Genomic DNA, 4645 nt, shown 5'->3' with positions numbered 1-4645 from the left:
GCACACGGCTGTTATACTGCTCTCTCTGTCTCTCTCTCTCTCTCTCTCTGTGTAGGGGTAAGGGAGGGGAAGTGAGAAACAGTGCGAATTAACCAGGAGCGGGGGTAGGAGAGAAGCATTAATATTCACAAACCTCCGCGCAGTCCCCGTAAACATCCGAAGTTCACCGTTTCACCCGTAATACTTCGCGGGCGGAATAATAAATTTAAAAAAAAATAAATAAATAATGACGCCGACATAACCTCAACAAAATTTCATTTAAGTTACGAGCAGAAATTTACCTCTCAGAAAGCACATTTTAAGTTACGATCACCTATGTAGGTGAGCGGAAATTTTACCTCCCCGAAAACAAATAAACCAACGTATTTTCGCGAGAATTTAATTGAAGTTATGATTCCCTAGTGTAAAATAAACAAACCAATGGACTGAGCCACGTATTAAAAGTTGTGGTAACAGTTAGCTAAACAAGTTACAATTAATAATATAATTTTATATTAACTAAGATGTAAAAATGCAAATAATCGAGTCTTTCAGTACTGGTCCGAGATGTGTAACACCTAAACTTGGTAGCGAGCAAATTCATGTGTTTTCATATTTGCAAAAACTCTTATAATACAAAAAAAAACTGACACGATTTTAACGCAGAATCCTTAAAAATAATGGAGAGTAGTGATAAATATATTTTCGCAAATTCTGTTTTCAACTGCATTTCTGGACGCGATTCACAAGTAGTTTCCGCATCCGCCGCTAGAATTCGCTGCCGGAGCAACTACGTCGACTATCGAATCATTCCATTTGCAAGGCGAAGTTTTAAACTTTATATTAAAACGGCTCCGATGAAAGCAAAAAAGACTTGAAAAAAATACTGAACCCCGGCTTTGGACCTGATTATCGACTAGGAATAGGTATAATATATGTGTGTGTTTTCCAAAAAACGAATTTGGCTTAAAAACAAAACCATAAAATCTTGTCTTTACGATTCTAAAGCTTAAAGGGGATGTGTGCTTTTAAAAAAAGAAGGGTAACATCCTCAATTGTACCCATGACATATTGCATACACGGCCAAGAATGTGCAGCAAGAACAAACCATATCTAAAGGCCAGACTTTATGGGTTTTTATTTTCAGGTCAATTTCATTTAAAAAAAAATCTATTTCGGTGATTTTCGTTTGTGGTATAAATACTGTTTGCTTATTACGATTGTTTGTTATAGAATAAACATGACATTAATAATTGTTTCATAATATTTACTCTACTAAAATAAAGTATTGTTGGCATAATATATTTAAAAAATAATAATAAATAATTTAAATAAGAAATATTCATTCAGAAAGATAACAATAATAATAAATCAGCAATAATTTCTATTTTTGAAAAATGTACGACTATTATTAGTGCAAAACTGATAAGATAAGTATGATCAAACAAAAAAAAATTATCTATAGGCCTGCACTTTGTTCCGAAAACGGCCTAAAATAATGGTATTTATTGGATTTTAAATATTATAAAATTACGTGTTTGTGATTTGAATTAAGTTTTGTTTAAATGCTGCTCAGGGATAAGACTGAAACTATTTTCCGGTGATTATATACATATATGTACTTACATACATACATACATTCAAACCTGAATAATACAAACGTGAAGGGTTCATAGTTTTGTCACTTTGTAATAACGAAGTTTGTATTAAAAAACTATTATAAAAAATCACAAAATTTATATATATTTCTTAATAAAATTCAAATAAATTTAAAACTTGCACACAATTTTATACCACACAAATTTTACTTTTTTTAAGGTTTGTAAAATACAATTTTAGGATATTAGGATGGCTACACCTTTAAGTCAAAAATAAAATTTTCTACTGAATCATTCTTAAAAGGATGTAGGACAGAAGAACAAAGCAAACGTTTTACTTATTACCTACAAAACGACATACTACCAACATTTTTGAAGAACAAAATATCTAAGAGATTTTCCTTAAATTAAAATGATGCAAATTATTATTATTGAAACTTCATATTGATTCTTTACATTATTCTAGGAAATTAATATTAACCATCCTATACTAAAAATAACTTCTTTAATCTTGGAATAATAACAACTTTGTATTATATAATAATTATACTTTTGTATTTAACAATTTTCTTAGCAGTATACAGGTATCTCCTATGTAATTTCTAGGGACTGTGAAAACGCTTTGTATTAATGAGAGTTTTGTATTAACATGGTTTTAATTAATGATGCTTCACTGTGTGTGTCTGTGCGTTTGTATAGATGCACGAACGTACTAAGTACGGGCGGCTGACTTGGGCTCAATGAATCTTAGCTAACTCCGACGGACGATAAAGGGGGGAAGTGATAAGACAGAAGTGGCTTGTCTTCGCGGCGTCCTGGTGATAAGGCATCTTATCTCGCAGGCGAAGATAAGTCGAGATATTGCTGCAAGGTCTTTGTTTGCGCTTTTTTTTTTTTTACGCTTGCGTGCCTCACGCATTATCAGTACCTGACCATCAGCAAGGCTGCAGCGCCACAATACGGTACTCGGAACCGGTAATTCCGGTACACTAGTCTCAAGGGAACCGTGAATTCGCGGTACTTTCTGCACTAGGTGTTTTTTTTTATTAATGGTGAGGCAGTCTGTTTTTGAAGTAGTGATAGTTAGGGGTAGGAATTTTTCGCGCAAAAATCTGAACGCCTTACTAAACTGAAACAAGGTATACCCACACCAGCGGTTTCTTCCTTGTGATTGGCGGCCGCCTGGGAGAAAAGTCGTTGCCTTGTTTGCACGAGCCACTATAAGGACGAGTTTGCTTCCCGCACTGGATTGCTGTGATTGGTGTTTTGACAATCGGCATGCACCTGAGAGAAATTCACCCAATCACGAAACACAAACGAAGCTACAGTGTTTTAACTTTCAGCTAGTCTTGGAATCTTTTCGCAAAATATGCACGCCCGCATGCCCCTATCAATCACTCTCCATGCATGTTGGTGGCTCTGATTCGCTTGGATCTTTGAATATATATACTGTATAGAAGTCGCGAGTGGATAGGATTTACTCTACGTTTTTCCAGGAGCGTATGATGAGCAGCCTTGGGAACTTCACCGCTGCAGTGCGCTGCCGTAACGCCCTGTATCGTCTTAGTTGTTATTTACACGTTAGAGCGCAGCACTGTCGCCCGCTGTCATTCCCCCGCACCCCCCACAATCAACATTCACTGCAGCTCAAGGTCGTTCAAGGGGAGGGGGAAGAAGGGGTGTTTGAAGAGTTCGACACTTGTCCGCTAGGGACCACCACAAGTCGATGCCCTAGAGATGGTGGCGATTGCGGCGGTGAATTAACCAACTACCTCAAAACCGTATTGGAAATGTTAACCTGGGCTGGCGACTTCTATACAGTATATATATTCAAGGCTTGGATCAAGTCCAGGAGAATTCCCCCCCCCCCTTCTCCCCAAACTCTTAGCGATGCGCAATCATCCCAATGTTGACTCCATGATCGGAAGCATCTCTGGATGTGGACAGACAGGAACCTTCTGTTCGGCCAATGACTTGCTGATTGGAAGCGATGTGTGGTACGGCGTGTTATCGTGGTGGAGGGCGAAGCCATTCGCCCATTTTTCTGGTCTCCGTTTCGAAAAAAAAAATGAAAATAACGCGTTGTTGAAATCCATGATTAGTAGGGCCATGTAATTTCCGCGAAAAGATTTCCAGACCAACTGTGTGTTAAAACTCTGTAGCATTATCTGTGTCTCGTAGTTGGCTGGGTTTATTCCAGGCGCATGTCTACTGTCGGCGCACCAATCACAGCCATCCAGTGCTGAATGGCCCGGCCAGACAGGGCGATGTCTTCTCTTGCAGACGGCCGCCAATCACAAGGGAACAATGGCTAGAGCGGGCATACCTTGTTGCAGTCTAACGAGCGAGCAGATTATTTCGCAAATGCACCAAATGATTAGATATTCAAGAATTTCGCGCATTCCTTGAGTCGCAACTTTTGAATGAAAACTTTCGTACCATTTCAGCGTGTTCGTGATTGGACCGCAGTTATTTGGACACCCCCCTCTGCAACCGTGAGCCGATAACGCCCGTCTGTGTGGGGGAAAAGTGAGCGAATCAGGTAGTGCCGACTAACAAGAATAAAAAAAATAGCCAGTTATGAGGACTGTCAACAGAAGTGAAAACTTAAAACTTTGTATTTAAATGTGTAATATGACATAATTTCTACGTCAAATGTACGTAAGAAAATGCTTTTGGTATTATATCAGTACGATATCAGAATTATATAATTTATCCTTACATCATTTTTTAGTCACAACAGATGTCAGTGGTATGTAAAAATTACGTAAAAATGCATTTACAAGCTATGACTTACCAGTGATGTCAGACCTAGGTCATGTATTCACGTGGTCAAATTAACTTCACTTACTGCTACTACAGCAATGTCGGTGATGCGATCTCACAATGATTTCACCCATCCAAAAAAAGAGTCCAACACGCACATGATACAGTCAAGTATATACAATGTACTAGTGTATATATGCGTATACATGTACACAGGCCGCTGCGATTCAACCAGTCTGGCGCAACACTGTCACTAGCATGTCGGTGACGCGAAACCCGTAAGTTTTGCCCCCTGCCAAAAA

This window comes from Bacillus rossius, chromosome 18 (genome assembly GCF_032445375.1).
Source record: "Bacillus rossius redtenbacheri isolate Brsri chromosome 18, Brsri_v3, whole genome shotgun sequence".
In the NCBI taxonomy this organism is placed as follows: domain Eukaryota; kingdom Metazoa; phylum Arthropoda; class Insecta; order Phasmatodea; family Bacillidae; genus Bacillus; species Bacillus rossius.
The sequence above is the reverse complement of the archived record's forward strand: the minus strand, read 5'-3'. Positions refer to the sequence as shown.